At 32.6% G+C, this 18,116-nt stretch overlaps 1 protein-coding gene across 5 annotated transcripts in view; it reads left to right on the top strand.

Annotated features, from left to right (window-relative positions):
• LRFN5 (leucine rich repeat and fibronectin type III domain containing 5) overlaps positions 1-18,116 on the top strand; it is a 192,897-nt gene that overhangs the window by 21,544 nt on the left and 153,237 nt on the right. The window contains exon 1 of one of the 5 annotated variants that reach the window (XM_031952916.1): positions 15,821-15,868. The exons of the other annotated variants lie outside the window; for them this stretch is intronic. The gene's annotated coding sequence lies outside the window, so the exon portion shown is untranslated. Of the gene's footprint in view, positions 1-15,820; positions 15,869-18,116 lie in introns of those variants that run through there. 5 annotated transcript variants of the gene reach the window in all.

Below are 18,116 nucleotides of genomic sequence, written 5' to 3'. Positions count from 1 at the left end.
ATGTTAATTATTATTTGTACATTGTAGCTATCCAATAAACATTTCTCAAAATAATTAAAATTGAATTAAAGATAATACTAATTATTTGAAAAAGCAAACATCTGGTATCTGCATACATGATTATGTTTTTAAATGCCTTTAAAAACAATCAATAATCATTTATTAAGTGCCTATATTGTGTTAGGAACTATACTATGTGTTTTGGAATAGAGAGAAAAATATGAAAACATTCCTGCCTTAAAAATGTTTCGTCTAATCAGGGAAGGTAATATGCATACACACAGATAAACACATATACACACACATATGACATGAAATTGTTGTTTTTCCTTCATTCTTGAAAAGGAACATAGCATCAGGGAGGTAATGCCATGACACTGTATACATATACACACACACACACATATATATTATCTTTGATATTATATACTGTACAAAATTGTCTATATAGTATACATACACAACATATATATTATATCTATATCTATATCTATATACACAAATATACAGATATATCTACACACATAGATGCATACAGGCATGCATGTATACACATCAATGTAATAGTTTCTGATGAAAAATATAGGCATCTGGGTGAGGCATAGAGGGAGACTAGAAAAGCCTCATGTAGAGATTGACACTTAAGCAAAGTCTTGAAGGACTTTTCAGAGGTTAAGGTGAGGAAGAAAGCCAGTGTAAAAGCATTATGGTGGAAGATAAGAGTGTTGTGTATGAGAAACAATAAGACCAGTTTGGTTGGACTATATTTTTTTATGAAGGAAAGTAATGTATGATAAGTTTGGAAGGGAATAATGTTACTAGACTGAGGATGTTTTAAATGTTAACAGAAGACTGTATTTTATCAAAGAAATATTAGGGAATATATTGAATGGAGAAATGGCATAATTTAACCTGAGCTTTATAAAAATCACTTTGGCATTTGTGTGATTGGGTGTGATCACACAATAAAAGAAGTGTGGAAGAAGAATTAGAAAGGGAAGAGAACTGAAGGAAACAAATTATCAGGTAAAATTAATAGTTCAAACTTAGTCTTAGTGAAAGACAGAAAGTCTTATGTACATGCTGCTTTTAGTCTATAAATTAGTGCAGCATGTTAAAATAATTCAAAAATTTTTGACCAATAGCCTCTTTTCATATATGATAGTAAGATTAATGCTTAATTCCAATTTCACTATTGATAATATATAAATGGCATTGTAAAAGACAGATGTATTAGATACATTCCAAAATGGTTAATCTAGTCAGTATAGTCAAAGTTGTTTCTCTATCCTACTTTGCTGCTTATGAGAAAAACGAACCATTCATCAAACTTTCATTAAGCTTATAATGTATGTACAATAGTCTTTGATAAGACTCTGGATGTCTACAACACAGCTTAAGACTTTAAGATGCTGAGATGTGAATGTGTGAAGTTAACTGATGTTAGGATTGCAGTGTTGGAGTTCCTATAGTGAGATGAAGCTGTGTGACTTTTACCAGAACCAGGTGGAGAGAGTCTTGAATATGAACTCTTTGAAGTTTATTGATCAGGACCATGAATATATATACCTCAAATGCTTATAGACTTCATACAAAGTACACTCTTTGAAGTTTCTATAGGTTTCTCTAACAAACAAGATCTACTGAGATGTAAATGATTAAGCCCTGGATCTTTTTTCTAATTTTTAAATTATTTTTAATTTAAATAATAATAATAATTTAAATAAATTTTCTAATTGTCCTTGATGTCTCAAACCTGTTCACTTGCTGATCTGTACCAATTGTGATTAATCTTGATTAATTAGACATTATCACATAGGTTGGATGTTCCATAATAACAACTATAGGGAGTGAATTTGAAAAACATTTGAAAAGAAGTAAAACATTGGGATAAAAACACAATTGTAACATTTTACAATATATCCTTTTAATACATTCATGATTTGGATTCTAGTGCCATTTCTTAAAACAGTATCTTCAGTTAGAAATATCTGTGGTTATTTTTAAATATACTGTACAGTATATCTCTGAGGGGCTTGAAAACATCATGAAATCCTACATCTGAGATGTAAAAGTTTGTGCCATTCTAAGTCCCAAATACATTGTAACTGGAAGCCCATTCAGAGACTGGATAATTTGGGGGTCCATTCACCAATCAGCTCCAATTCCTCCCTTTAAACAAAGTCCTCAGGGAGCAGGGAGGATGATCTGAAATTGCTTCCTGCTGAGAATGGGCATATATTTGAGTCATTTGCAGGGTCCCATCTTTTTATGGACGAAGTTTTAATTCCTTAAAGTTGGCCAAAGTAGGTGTAACCGACCAAAATCTAGAATACAAAACAATTCTAATGAATAAAGGTTAGGATGATCTGAGATAAAAAGATAAATCCACAAGGACTTCTTTAAAATGTAAAAGAGACCAATGTATATTGAGCAGCAATTTTCAGATAATAAAATATATTTGTATCACAAGACATATAGTATATACCAATCTTAAAGATGTTTCAGTTTTAATTTCAAATGAACAATAAAATAACAGTCATTCTTTTGGACAATCATGTAAATTGTTCTTACATTATTTTGGAAACCTATAAAGAATTTATTTCACCAAACATTTATTTATATATCTATTACAAATACTCATTCATCAAAATTTTTAGGCTATATTGACCACATATTGCCATATTGAAAACCACAAGATATTATATACTTGAATTTGTGTTGACCATTTGCTCTTATAATTGGACTTTGTCATAAAAGGAAAATACGGAGGTATGATATTAACATCAAAACTGATTATTCATGCCTCAGCCTAAGAGCACACACATGACAAAATAAACTTTCCTTAGTTTAGACTGATATCCAATTCTAATAGTTTTACTTTATCAGACTCAAGAATGATCAAGTATGAAACAAAGAAACAGAATTGGAAAACTGAGTCAGAAGGATCTCACTTTGAGCAAAAGCTTCCAACTCTTATCCTATTGCAGACTCCTATTTGTTTAGGGTCACATTTCTCTGAGTAGCTTGTGAAATTTCTCTCAAGTGGTAGGTTACTGTCTTAATGATCAGGCAATCAAATTCAAAACTCAAAAATAATATATCAATTGTTGTCCCAAGAGGTTTTATCTCCAATATCAAATTCTACTAACTTCAACTTAAGGGTAAATAAATTACCTCTTTTACCAAAGTTCACCAAAAGTTTACCAAACAAACACATAAAAGATTGTTTAACTTGTTTTATATGTTAAACTGATCCTGGTACAAAGGATTGATCATTGATCAAAGAACTTATAGAATGTTTGTATATAATTTCCTTATTATATATGTTTTTATATCTCTTAAACAGGCTTTTCTCAAGGCTGATGCCCTTATCTTACTGAATTATGCATATTTTCTTTCTCTATCTCTTATCTCTTTTTTGGATTAGTAAAGGAGAAGGAAAGAGAAAGAGATTCTATTTTCCTAGCTCTAGTGAGGCCTAGTTGAATTTGTTTTATGTAATTTACACACCCAAACAATTATTCATCTCAATGTTAGCATTGCATATTGATCACATCTAAAAACCTATAGTTATCAAAATATGAAACAATTTAACATTCATATGTCATTTGTTTTTTTTATTAAGCAACAATCAATATCAGTTGTCTTTACAGATCAGAGAATTGGGCAGATATAAATTAATTTGCCATAGATTACATAGCTAGTGCATTTCTGTAATTGAAATAAATAATGATGAGTTTGCCAAAAAAGAAAGAGGTTGAGTGTCTTACACATCCACACTGCCATGCTGGGTGCTGTCAGGGGCACCCGGATTCTTCTCAAGCCATTGCTGGGCAGAACCTGATGAGGGCTTAATTGAGATCTAGTAGCAGATTCAGGGTACAGGGAGTCAAATAGAGCTCCCCTGCAACCCCTTTGAATTTGGTGCAAGGATACAGAGTTAAATGAGGTCTAGAAGCAGCGTGAGAGTTCTCTATAAAAGAATTTATAGGCCGGAAAAGCTAGATTGATGAAAGAGTTTTATTATGGGGTTTGGAAGTAAGGTTAAAGTATAGTTAAGGAAATAGGTAAGGATAAAGAGATAAGAAGGGTACCGGAAACAGGATTCCAGTGGACAGAAACTTGCATACAGTTAAGATACCTTAAATAGTTTGATCTACGACAAAGATGGCTTGCTGCTCTCCTAGCTAGAGCTTTGCAATGTTCTCATCTTAGTTTGAGTATAAATTACACAACTGCAAACTTGCTCCTGGTTTGAAGTCTAATAGACCACTCATAATTCTAATCCCTGTTAACTTTCTGTTTATTTTTAAAGTTTATAGAGTGGCAGATGTGCAAAATATCCTTGGTTCTGACTTTCCTGTCCTGATCACTCAATGAGAGACTTTATCTTAGCTCTGTGGACTATATTTGTGACCTTATTTTGTGATCAATGCCACACTTTTGTTGTTCACATCTGTTTCTTCTTTTTGTCCATTATATAGCCTTTGACAGACCTAAGCTGGATCCATGAACACTACTTGCCCTGGTACACAGATGAATGTTGGTACTTCACTTTGAAGCTAGTCTCCTTTTAAGTTCACATTTTATCTACTATCCAGCTTCGGGCTGAATTCAACATAGATTTTGGCTAACTTTCCTTTTAGTTTCTGTACGGAATCAATCACAGTCACTTTTGGATACATTATCATTTCTTGTCACAGACCTCAGGATCTCAGGATAATTTGTTCTGCAAAGCTCTGTGATTTTTCCTCCACTGGATCCCTCTTGCCAGCCTATTAGTCCCTGGATGTCTCCCTGAGTTGATGTAGCCTAGGGAAAAAAAAAGACTCAGTTTGGTGTTTTTTTTTTTTTTTTAATTTTATTTCTGTTCATTACCAAATCTAATTCTCTTCTTAGATCTCTGGTACGGTAGATGTTGAGATCTGGCTATAACCCTTCTTTCTAATTCTTTATCTTTGCTATTCTCTGTGACATTTAAATTAGATAAGATATTTTATTGTGCTGTATAAGACAATTATATAGCTTTCAGATCTTCTATTAGTTTTCTTGAGTATACAATTCTATTAAATAGAATTTAATATCAAGTACCAGTTCATTAATTTTTTTGAATGAATGAAAAAGCATTTCTTATCTCCTTATAGAAGAAAAATAACACAATTCAATTATCTCATATGTTATCAATATATTTTCTTTCCCCTAGTTATTTCAATCTTTGGTGAGATAGGGTTTATTCCAGCACTCATCAAAAAGAGTAAATTTATATTACCATTTTAATTTTCTTTCTGTTTTATTTTTACAAGGAATATTTTTTCTCCTAGAGCCCATTTAAACAGTTATTTTCTTTTTATTATTTAAATCTCTTCCCAACTTATACATGTTGTATGTAGGCTACAGAGCCTTTGTATTATCTGAATAGCACTTTTATTCCTCTATTTTAGTATAGCTTGAAAAAAATCCATTATTTCATTAGGTCCCATCAAAAACACCATCCAATAGAAAGACAAATCTCCTTTCAGGTTTATAGAACTAATAATGAATGATATATTGATGATAGTTACTTCCTGGTACCTTCAGGTATTTTTCCTTAATTTTTAAGTTGAAATTTAAATAAAAATATGGGAATTTTTTTTGGACAAGTAAAACACCAGGTTGGAACAAGATGATACACACAAACTTAAAAAAAAAAAAACCAAAAACCAAAACCCAAAACAAACAAAAAAACAACTAAAGATAGAGATTTTACTTGGTTTAGATAAGTCAAGACTGATAAAAATATGGCCAAGCACTAGGACTTAGAAGACCCCAGATGATTCACAAACAACATAATAAAATGTAAAAATGCATCATTAACTGGAAAAATAAAAGAGATCACCATAAGGCTTTTCTTTTTTTGACCTTAGGAATTCCCAGAAAGATGGCTGGATTTCTGTAGGAACCCTAACAGAGCAAAAGAGGAGTGGATTGAAAGCTTTGTACCAAAAAATGTAGGGCAATTGGTTAGCCTAGTTTGTGGACACCAATAATCCCCCAGTATTGTTTGGGACAATGAAGTGAAGTCCTGTGACAGGTAAGGTCTTTAGGTAAAAAACCAACTTGTAGTGAGAACCCAGTGTGAAATGGTGTCAGCATATCATGAGCCCATCAGCAAAAGGAAAGAACTCTCAGCAAAACCTGACAGAGAAGGTAGCCAAGAGAGAGGACCCAGTCAGAGTCCAGCACCAGAGCAACAATAAGTTCATCCATTAAAAGGAGAATAAATTTAGCAGATTGAATAAATTTAAAAGAGCAGAATACATTTAAAAATATTTCAAGAATATGTTGTTGACAAGAAGCACACTAGAAAAATAATCATATAGAGTTAAAATATATGGGTAGATGTACTCCTAAAGACAAGTTCTTCTAATTGTACTTAAAGATACTTTAGATAACAAACTAATATCTGTACATTATAATTATGCACCCAATAACAAAAGTAATACTTCAAGAAAAACTTAATCAAATTGAAGAAATATCAAAGAACAAATTAAAGAAACAATATAAAGTTCCAGCAAAGAAAATGATGATAATGAAGCAATATATCAAAATTTAAAGGAGGCAGTTGATACCAATCTTAGAGGAGAAATTATGTCCCTAAATGCTTCCATTATAAAAGGACAGATAATAAGTAAATCAATTCAACATACAACTGAAAAAAATTGAACAATAATGAATTAAAAAAACCTAAAGAAGCAAAAATAAAAGATTCAGAAAATTGAAGCGATTAATATAATTAAAAGAAAAAATGAAATGACAAATGTAGGAGTTATTAAAATGATAAAACAGAAACCAAATTTTATATCAAAAAGAAAAGAAAAAATAATAACAACTAAATTCACAGTAATTCTGAATTCATCTGTAAAATGTTGACAGTATTTTCCTTTCCTTCTAGTTTATCAAGTGAGATAACATTTGCAGAGTATATTACAAATCTTCAGAAATCTTCAGGCTATCATTACCATTATTTTATTAATGAGAAAATTAAAAATAGCAGATAGGTAGTATTATAGATAGAATACCAGGCCTGGAGTCAGAAGACTCATCTTCCCGAGTTCAAATCTGGCCTCAGACACTTATTATCTGTGTGACCCTGGGCAATTCATTTAATCATGTTTGCCTCAGTTCCTCACAGAGGCTCCCCATATTAAAGCACTTAAATAATTAGTGCAAATTACAACTGACTTAGACCACTGTAGATCACAATTCTCAACCTCGAACCATCTACCAACTTCAGCATCCACAGGAGCAAGGATTACTATTGTATAACAACACATTTTGCTTTTCTGAGATTTATGAAAACTTATTACAAATGAAGGTTTTATTGTAAGCTTAAAATACTCTACATGCACTAGTTATTATTGTAGTTGAATTATTGTGTAGAAATATCATTTGGATACAATGTCAAAGGTAGCAGAAAATAGCAGAAATAGAACTGAATTTGAGAACATGAGATTTAGGTTTAATTATTTACTCCTGATCTTAATAGCTATATAACCAGGAGATTCACCTCTTGGTATCAGTTTTCTTACATTTAAGTTGGATATAGTAGAACAAATATGTAGTATTTACCCTAAAATGTTTTTATCTATTAGTCAGTCAAATGTTTATTGAGCCACTCTCATGTCCCTGTTAGTGGTAAAAGTTTTGTGCTTGGAGTCCCAAAGAATTTATTTCAAATCTAACCTCAGACAATTACTAAGTATGTGTTCCTGGACGAGTAACTAAACTAAACTGTTTTCTACCTCAACTGTAAAACGGAAATAATTCATAGGATCTTTATGAGGATCAAATGAGATTTTATATATATATATATATATATATATATATATATATATATATATATAGCACAGGTCAGTGCCTGCCACATTACTTATTTTTTCCTCCTTCCCTCCCTTCCTCCCCCCTTCCTTCTTAAGTTTTGGAGGTTCAAAGAAAGGTAAAAAATAGCTTCTATTTTTAAGGAGTTCATAGTCTAATCAGTGACATAACATGCAAATAGCTATGTACAAAAATGCTATTTATAGGATAAATTTGAAATATCAACATAGTGAAGACATTAGAGTTAAGAAAGAACTGGAAAGCCTCCCTATAAAAAGAAGAAATTTTAACTGGAGTATGAAGAAGGTCTGAAAAGTCAAGAGGTAAAGATAAGGAGGGAAAGCATTCCAGGCATGGGGATTCACCAGTGAAAATGTAGAGTTAGGAGATGAAATGTCTTATTCAAGGAACAGAAAGGACATCAATATCCTTCTATGACAGAATATATGAGAAGTATATAGAGATTGAGGGATACAGGTTTTGGAAGACTTTGAATGTCAGACAAAGGATTTTGTATCAATTTTTGTATTAACATTTATTATGTACCTGCTATATGCTATGTTAAATACATATAAGATACTAAAGATGACAGGGAGCTATTGGAGTTTATTGAATAAAGAGATGATATGCTTATACTCAAATTTTAGAAAGATGCTTTCACAGTTGTGTAGAGAAAGAGCTGACGTTTGGACAGACTTGTGGTAGGAAGACTGGCCCCCAGGTTTTGCAATAGTATAGGCATGGTATGTTAAGCAAGTGCATAAGAGTAGTTGCAATGTCAGTGCAGAGAGAAGATAAGTAAGACATACTTTCAGCAGATATTGTTCACAAACTGGACATGGGTGAGCATGAAAGAGACCTTGGTTGTGAGTTTGGGTGCCTGGGAAGATGATGGCATCCTCAAAAGAAAGAAGAAAGTTAATAAGGGCAGATGATTTTGGAGAAAGGATCATGAATTTGGAGTTGGACCTGTTCACAGAATGTTCATTTTAAACTATCCAACTGGGTATGTGAGACTGGAGTTTAGCAAAGAGATTAGAGCTGCATGGGTAAATTTAAGAATCATCAGCATAGAAATAATTTAACCCCTAAAAGTTAAAGAGAAAAGGATTCGGGACAGAATCCTGTGAAACATCCATGATTATTGAGAGTTACTTTAATGAAGGAGTGATCAGATAGGTAGGAAGAGAAGTAGGAAAGAACAGTGTCACAAAACCCAAGACAGAATAAAATATCAAAAAGAGAGTGATTGAGAAAACAGCACTTTATGACTGATATGAAATCCTATTTTCTTTCTGAGGAGTTTTTTCATTATCAATTAGTGCTTTCTATATGTGTCATTTTTCTTCACTATAGTAGAAGCTTTTTGAGAAGAGAGACTTTTATTTTTTATTTTAATAGATAGTTTCAGCTTACTAAATGCTTATTTTCCAGGATTTTAACTTAAATTATTTTGTTATTTTGCACTTGATAAACATGAACATTTCTATATATAAAAAAGAGAAAAAAATTTAACTGAAATCAATAATGTTCAGTTTTTTAAAAGTATATAATAAATTCTACTTGCTAGTTTGTATTACGATTGTATTGATTTTAATTCAATTATTAATATTGTATTGTTTACATTGTGCCAAGTACTGTGCTAAGCTCTAAGGATACAAAGAAAGGGAAAAAAAACCATGGTCCTTAATTTCAGGGTTCTAATATTCTCACAAGGTAGACACAACACAAAAATGTGCTTAATTGAAAGAATATTTATATAAGTAAATTTATTTAAGAATCAACAAATTCATAGGAACAGACAAAATTATCAAGTGACATGAAAACATATAAGAGGAGAAGAGGAGAGAATCAGAGGGAAGGCACTAGCAGTGTGAGGTGCAGAGAGTGTTGAGACAGAGGGAGGAAGAGCCTTCTACAAAAACTGAGATTTTTGAGTGAGTCCTGAATAGAATCTATCAAAGGCAGGAGTCACAGGTAAAGAAGGAAAGTATTCCAAGCATCTGTAACTGCCAGTTAAAAGTCATAGAGACAAAGTATATGTGAGAGGTTCAAAGCAAGAGCCATTCTGGTAATAAGCAATTCTAAGCACCTACTGTGTGCCAAGATTTTTCTTAACTGTGGTGGATACAAAAAAGCAAAAAAAAAAAAAAAATAAAGCTCTTGCTCTTGAGGGAAGACCACATGCAAAAAAACTATGTAAAAGAATGTATGTATATAGATTAAATTGGAAATAAAAGAAAGCACTAGCATTATATGGAAAAACTTCTTGTAGAAGGTGTAATCTTATTTGAGGTTTGAAAGTAGACAAGATAAGAAGATACAATAGTATCACAAGCTGCAAAAAAAAAAATGAATTTTTCAGAATGGCTAAATCAATTTATTGTTCTAATACCAATGCACTAATTTTCTCACAGGTCCACTTTTTGTCATTTTCCAATTTGGTCATCTTAGCCAATGTGATAGGTATGAAATGGAACCTCAAAGTTCTTAAATTTGCATTTTTCTAGTTTTTAGCGATTTAGGGTATTTTAACATATGACTGTTGATAACTTGAATTTTTTTCTTGTGAAAATTATTCTTTTGATAATACTTATCAATATAAAATAAGATTGAGTAATTATAATTTGAATAATTTTCTTGGAAATAAAGTTTCTATCAGAGAAACTTATTGCAAATATTTCCCCCTCTATTACCCATGTCCCTTCTAATTTTTAAAATATTTTATTTATTTATTATTTTCTCCAGATACATTCTTTCTTCTTCTTATTATTATTATAGCTTTTTATTGACAAAACATATGCATGGGCAATTTTTCAACACTGACCCTTGCAAACAACTTCTATTCCAACTTTTCTCCTCCTTCCCTCCACCTCCTCCCCTAGATGGCAGGTAGTCCCATACATGTTAAACATGTTAAAATATATGTTAAATCCAATATATGTGTACATATTTAGACAGTTCTCTTATTGCACAAGAAAAATCAGATTTAGAAAGGTAAAAATAACCTAGGAAGAAAGACAAAAATGCAAACAACAACAGAAAGAGTACAAATGCTAAGTTGTGGTCCACACTCATTTCCCAGTGTTCTTTTGCTGAGTGTCGCTGGTTCTGTTCATTACTGATCAATTGGAACTGAATTGGATCCTGTCATTGCCAAATGACGAAATTCTGAATTTCATCAAAATTGATCCTTACATAGTATTATTGTTGAAGTGTATAATGATCTCCTGCTTCTGCTCATGTCACTTAGCATCAGTTCATGTAAGTCTCCCCAACCATCTCTGTATCCATTCTGCTGGTCATTTCTTACAGAACAATAATATTCCATAACATTCTTATACCATAATTTACTTAGCCATTTTCCAATTGATGGGTATCCATTCAATTTCCAGTTCCTAGCCACTGTGAAAAGGGCTGCCACAAACATTTTTGCACATACAGGTGCCTTTCCCCTTTTTAATATCTCTTTGGCATATAAGCCCAGTAGTAGCACTGCTAGACCAAGCGATATGACAGTTTGATAACTTTTTGAGTATAGTTCCAAATTGTTCTCCAGAATGTTTGGATCCATTCACAACTCCATCAACAATGCATCAATGTCCCAGTTTTCCCACATCCCCTCCATCATTTGTCATTGTCTTTTCCTGTCATCTTAGCCAATCTGACAGGTGTGTAGTGGTATCTCAGAGTTGTCTTAATTTGTATTCCTCTGATCAATAATGACTTGGAGCATTTTTTTCATATGGATAGAAATAGTTTCTTCATCTGAGAATTGTCTGTTCATATCCTTTGACCATTTATCAACTGGAGAATGGCTTGATTTCTTATAAATTAGAGTCAATTATATATTTTGGAAATGAGGCCTTTATCAAAACCTTTAACTGTAAAACTGTTTTCCTAGTTTATTGCTTCCCTTCTAATCTTGTCTGCATTCGTTTTGTTTGTATAAAAGCTTTTTAACTTGATATAATTAACATTTTCTATTTTGTGGTTAATAATGATCTCTAGTTCTACTTTGGTCACAAATTCCTTCCTCGTCTACAAGTCTGAGAGGTAAACTATCCTATGTTCTTCAAATTTATTTATAATCTCATTCTTTATGCCTAAATCATAAACCCATTTTGATCTTATCTTGGTGTATAGTATTAAGTGTGGGTCAATGCCTAGTTTCTGCCATGCTAATTTCCAATTTTCCAGCAGTTTTTGTCAAATAGTGAATTCTTATCCACAAAATTAGAGTCTTTGGGTTTGTCAAACACTAGATTGCTATAGTTATTGACTATTTTGTCTTGTGAACCTAACCTATTCCACTGATCAACTAAATCTATTTCTTAGCCAATACCAAATAGTTTTGATGACCATAGTTTTAGACCAGTGAGGCCACCTTTATTTGATTTTTTTTTCATTTAGTTCCCTTGAAATTCTTGACATTTTTTCTTCCAGATGAATTTTGTTGTCATTTTTTCTAGGTCATTAAAATTGTTTCTTGAGAGTCTGATTTGTATAGCACTAAATAAATAGTTTATTTATTATAGCTAATGTCATCTTTATAATATTTGCTCAACCTATCCAAGAGCACTTAATATTTTTCCAATGGGTTACATCTGTCTTTATTTGGGTGTTTTGTAGTTTTGCTCATATAGTTCCTGACTTTCCCTTGGCAGATAGATTCCCAAATATCTTATACTGTTGACAGTTATTTTAAATGGAGTTTCTCTTTGTATCTCTTGCTGTTGGATTTTCTTAGTGATGTATAAAAATGCTGATGATTTATGTGTATTTATTTTGTGTCCCCCAACTTTGTTAAAGTTGTAAATTATTTCTAATAGCTTTTTAGTAGAATCTCTGGGGTTCTCTAAGTATACCATCATATCATCTGCAAAAAGAGATAATTTGGTTTCCTCATTACCTATTCTAATTCCTTTAATTTCTTTTTCATCCTTCATTGCCAAAACTAGCAATTCTAACAGAATATTGAATAGTAATGGTGATAGTGGGCAACCTTGTTTCACTCCTGATCTTATTGGGAATGGCTCCAGTTTATTCCCATTACATATGATACTTACTGATGGTTTTAAATAGTTGCTACTGACTATTTTAAGGAAAAGTCCATTTATTCCTATACTCTCAAGTGTTTTTAATAGGAATGGATGTTGGATTTTATCAGATGCTTTATCTGTATCTATTGAGATGATCATATGGTTTTTGTTTATTTGGTTATTGATATAGTCAATTATGCTAATAGTTTTCCTAATATTGAACCAGCCCTGCATTCCTGGTATAAATCCTACTTGGTCATAGTGTATTATCCTAGGGATGATTTTCTGTAATCTTTTTAGTGGTATTTTATTCAAAATTTTTGCATCAATGTTCATTAGGGAGATTGGTCTGTTTTCTCTGTTTTCTGTTTTCTTGGTTTTCATTCTACTTGGTTTAGGTTTCAGTACCATGTCTGTATCATAAAAGGAATTTGGTAAGACTCCTTCAATCCCTATTTTTTCAAATAGTTTATATAACATTGTAGTTAATTGTTCTTTAAATATCTGGTAGAATTCACATGTGAATCCATCTGGTCCTGGGGATTTTTTCTTAGGGAGTTGATTAATAGCTTGTTCTATTTCTTTTTTTTAAAAATGGGACTGTTTAACCAATTTAATTCTTCCTCTGTTAATCTGGGCAAACTATATTTTTGAATGTATTCTTCCATTCCACTTAAGTTATCAAATACATTGGCATAAAGTTGGGCAAAGTAATTCCTAATTATTGCTCTAATTTCTTCTTCATTAGTGGCAAGTTCTCCCTTTTCATTGTTAAGACTAACAATTTGATTTTCCTCTTTCCTTTTTCTAATCAAATTTACCAAGAGTTTATCTATTTTGTTGTTTTTTTTCATAGAACCAGCTTTTAGTTTTATTTATTAATTCAATAGTTTTTTTTTTACTTTCAATTTTTTTGATCTCTCCTTTCAAGTTTAGTTTTGAATGGGGGTTTTAAATTTGCTCTTTTTCTAGCTTGTTTAATTGCAAGGCTAATTCACTGATTTTCTTTCTCCATTTTATACAAGTAGGCCTTTAGAGATATAAAATTTCCCCTTATTGCCACTTTGGCTGCATCCCACATATTTTGGTATGACCTCTCATTATTGTCATTCTCTTGGGTGAAATTATTAATTTTGTCTATGATTTGCTGTTTCACCCAATCATTCTTTAGTATGAGATTATTTAGTTTCCGATTACTTTTTGGTCTATTTTTCCCTGGCTTTTTATTGAATGTAATTGTTATTGCATTGTGCTCTGAAAAGGATGCATTTACTATTTCTACCTTTCTGCATTTGAATTTGAGATCTTTATGTCCTAGCATATGTTCAGTTTTTGTGTAGGTTCCATGAACTGATGAAAAGAATGTGTACTCCTTTCTGTCTCCATTTATCTCCAAAGATCTGTCATACCTAACTTCTCTAGTGTTCCATTTACCTCTTTAACTTCTTTCTTATTTATTTTGTGGTTTGATTTATCTAATTCTGAGATTGCAAGGTTGAGATCTCCTACTATTATAATTTTTCTGTCTATTTCTTCTTGCATCTCTCTCAATTTCTCCTTTAGGAATTTAGATGCTACACCACTTGGTGCATATATGTTTAATATTGCTTCATTATCTATGCTACCATTCAGCAAGATATAATGCCCTTCCTTATCTCTTTTAATTAGATCAATTTTTGCTTTTGCTTGATCTGCAATAAGGATGGCTACCTCTGCTTTTTTGACTTCATCTGAAACATAATAGCTTCTGCTCCAGCCTTTTACCTTTACTCTGTATGTATTTTCCTGCTTTAATTTCCTGTAAACAACATATTGTAGGGTTCTAATTTTTGATCCAGTTGGCTATCCACTTACATTTTTTGAGAAAGTTTACCCCATTCACATTTACAGTTAAAATTATTAATTCTGTATTTCCTGCCATCTTTTTAATCCCAGATTATGCTTTTCTTTTTCATTTTTTCCTTACCCCCTCTGACCAATATTAACCTTGTGAGTACCACTTGCTTCATGCAGCCCTCCCTCTTTAGGATCCCTTACCCTTAGAGTTCCTCCCCTTTTCTTAAACCTTTCCCTTACAATTTATGTATTCCCCTCTATTTAGCCTACTCCTTCCCTTTTTGCTTTTTCCCTCCCACTTTTCAATGAGGTGGAGAAATTTCTCTGTAAACCGAATATGTCTAATATTTTTTCTTTGAGCCATTTCTGATGAGAATAAGATTCACACTATGTTCCTCTGTGATATGTGATCTTTAGGGGGAGAAGTAAAGGAGATGGACAAAACTGCCAGAAGCTCTTCACCTACCGACCTTCCTTCTCCCCATTCTCTTCCAAAGTGACTCTGATTTTTAATAAATCATTTTCTTCATTTACTTTTTTATTTCTTTTTGTAATTGTCCAATTGAATTTTGAAATGAGTTGTTTTGTTCTATGGAACCTAATCCCTCCTACAATTATCTGTATATACCAAAAGGTCAAGCCAGCACAGAATAGTGAGAAGGGCTATTTTCCAAGCATATGCTAATAGAGTATCGTCCAATATGTAATTAGCCTTAACTGCTCAGTTGTCTGACTCCAGTGCACCTATTCAGAGTTTCAGCCCTTTACATTAATTCCCCCCCCTTCTTTCTCTCAGACATAATAGGTTTACTTCACCTCTTCATGAGATGTAGTACCTCCACTTTTCCCTTTTTCTATTATAATTTCCTTTTCACCACCTTTATTATAATCTTAAAACCATATTATACAGGTAAAACCACACTATACATGGACTCTTTATGTATATTCATAACAGAAATATAGTTCCCAAGATTTCTTTTTACCTTTTTATGCTTCTCTTGATTCCTATATTTGGAGGTCAAACTTTTTGTTTATTTCTGTTTTTTTTTTTTCATCAGAAATAAATGGAATTCACCTATTTCATTGAATGTTCATCTTCTTCCCTGGAAGAAAATGCTCATTTTGGCTGGGTAAGTTATTCTTGGCTCCATACCAAGTTCCTTAACCTTTTGGAATATCAGATTGCAGCTTTTATCCTTTAATGTGGATGTTACTAGATCCCAATAATCCTTATTGTGGTTTCTCTGTATTTGAATTTTTTTTTTCCGACTGCTTGTAGTATTTTTTCCTTGGTCTGATAATTCAGTAATTCAGCCACAATATTTCTTGGAGTTTTGATTTTGAAATGTCTTTCAGTAGGTAATCAATGAATTCTTTCAATGTCTATTTGACCTTCTGTTTCTATAACATCTGGGCAGTTCTTTTTGATGATTTCCTGAAAAATAGTGTCTAGGCTTTTTTTTTTTTTCATCATGATTTTCAAGGAGTTCAGTAATTCTTAGATTATCTCTCCTAGATCTATTTTCCAGTCTGTAATTTTCCCAAGTAGGTATTTAACTTTTTTTCCTACTTTTTCATTTTTTGGTCTTCCTTGAATGATTCTTGGTGTCTCCTTGAATCATTATTTCCATTTGTTCAATTCTGATTTTTAATAAATTATTTTCTTCATTTACTTTTTAATTTCTTTTTGTAATTGTCCAATTGAGTTTTTAAATGAGTTTTTTTGTTCTATGGAATTTTTTCCATTTTGCAATTTTATTTTTTAAGAAGCTATTTTCTTTTTCCAGTTCATTAATTCTGTTTTTCAAGGAGTTGATTTCTTTATCTGTTCTATCTTTTAATGAGCAACTTGACTTATCCAGACCCTCTTGTAAAACTTCCCTTTCCTTTCCCCATTTTTCTTCTAGCTCTCTTTTAAGAGCCTTTTTAATTTCTTCTATGTGAACCTTGTGTGATGGGGAGCAGGTTATATCACCATTTGGGGCTTTATCTGGAGACAATCTGCTTTTAGTCTCCTCAGGGTTTCAAGTCTGCTCTCTTTCTATAAATCTATATATCTATAGATATAGAAGCTATCTATAGTTAGAGCCTGCTTTGCCTTTTACTCATTTTAACAACAAAACAAAACAACAACCAAACAACAACAACAAAAAAAAACTCTAGTCTGCTTTTGGGGCAGTGTGGCATTACCAAACTTCCTCAACAGACAATAGGCAGTAGCAGTGAAGCAACAGTAGGAGAACAATAGATATGCAGGGATCAGAGTCTGCATTGTGATTAGCATCTGCGCTGTGGTCAGCATCTGTGCTGGGATCAGTGGTTGTGGGCTGAGTTCCTGCTGAGCCCTCCTGGTGCAGGGTGGATGTAGCCAGGTCCAGAGAGACCCTAGCATTTTGGGATAATAGTCTTTACCCCCAGAGTTTATAGCTTCTCTGCTGATCTACTGGCTTGCTGCCAGAGCAGAGTAGCCGACACTGTGGTAAAGTTCTCCCTGCAAATTTTCAGCTTGTGAAGACCACATGCTGCCCAACTCTGGTCTGCTCAGTGTGAGCTGTTTCTCATTCTCTCACTGCCTACTTGTATGATTCTGTGCCTGGCCTAGATATCCCTGCCTGCAAGCAAAAAACAGACCTTTTCTGGCAAATTTTGAGATTATCTTGTATTGGTAATGTGTTGTACTCCCAATATTTGTGTGTTTTGACAATCAAGCACTAATTCTGAGACTGTTTCATAAAAAGTAGTCTGAGGGTAAAGGAGAGCTCAGAGAGATGAGTGTGTCCTCTCTGCCATCTTGACTCCACCCCCTATATTCTTTTTTTCAAAAAAATTATTATTATCTTTTTATTTACAAAACATATGCATGGGTAATATTTTCAACATTGACCCTTGCAAAACCTTCTGTTCCAAATTTTTCCCTACTTCCCTCTACCTCTCTCCTAGATGGCAGATAGTCCAATACATGTTAAATGCAATATATGTACACGTATTTATACAGTTATCTTGTTGCAGAAGAAAAATAAGATCTAGAAAGAAAAAAAACCTGAAAAGGAAAACAAAAATGCAAACAAACAATAACAGAAAGAATGAAAATGCTCTGTTATGGGCTACACTCAGTTCCCATAGTCCTCTTTCTGGGTATAGATGGCTTTCTTTATTACTGGACAATTGGAAATGGTTTGAATCATCTCATTATTGAAGAGAACCACGTCCATGAGAACTGATCATCATATAGTCTTCTTGTTGCGGTGTATAATGATCTCCTGGTTCTGCTCATTTCACTTAGCATCATCAGTTCATGTAAGTCTCTCCAGGTCTTTCTGAAATGATCCTATTGGTCATTTCTTACCGAACAATAATATTCCATAGCATTTATATACC

The sequence above is a fragment of the Sarcophilus harrisii genome, chromosome 2, assembly GCF_902635505.1.
Source record: "Sarcophilus harrisii chromosome 2, mSarHar1.11, whole genome shotgun sequence".
In the NCBI taxonomy this organism is placed as follows: Eukaryota; Metazoa; Chordata; class Mammalia; order Dasyuromorphia; family Dasyuridae; genus Sarcophilus; species Sarcophilus harrisii.
The sequence above is the reverse complement of the archived record's forward strand: the minus strand, read 5'-3'. Positions and strand labels throughout refer to the sequence as shown.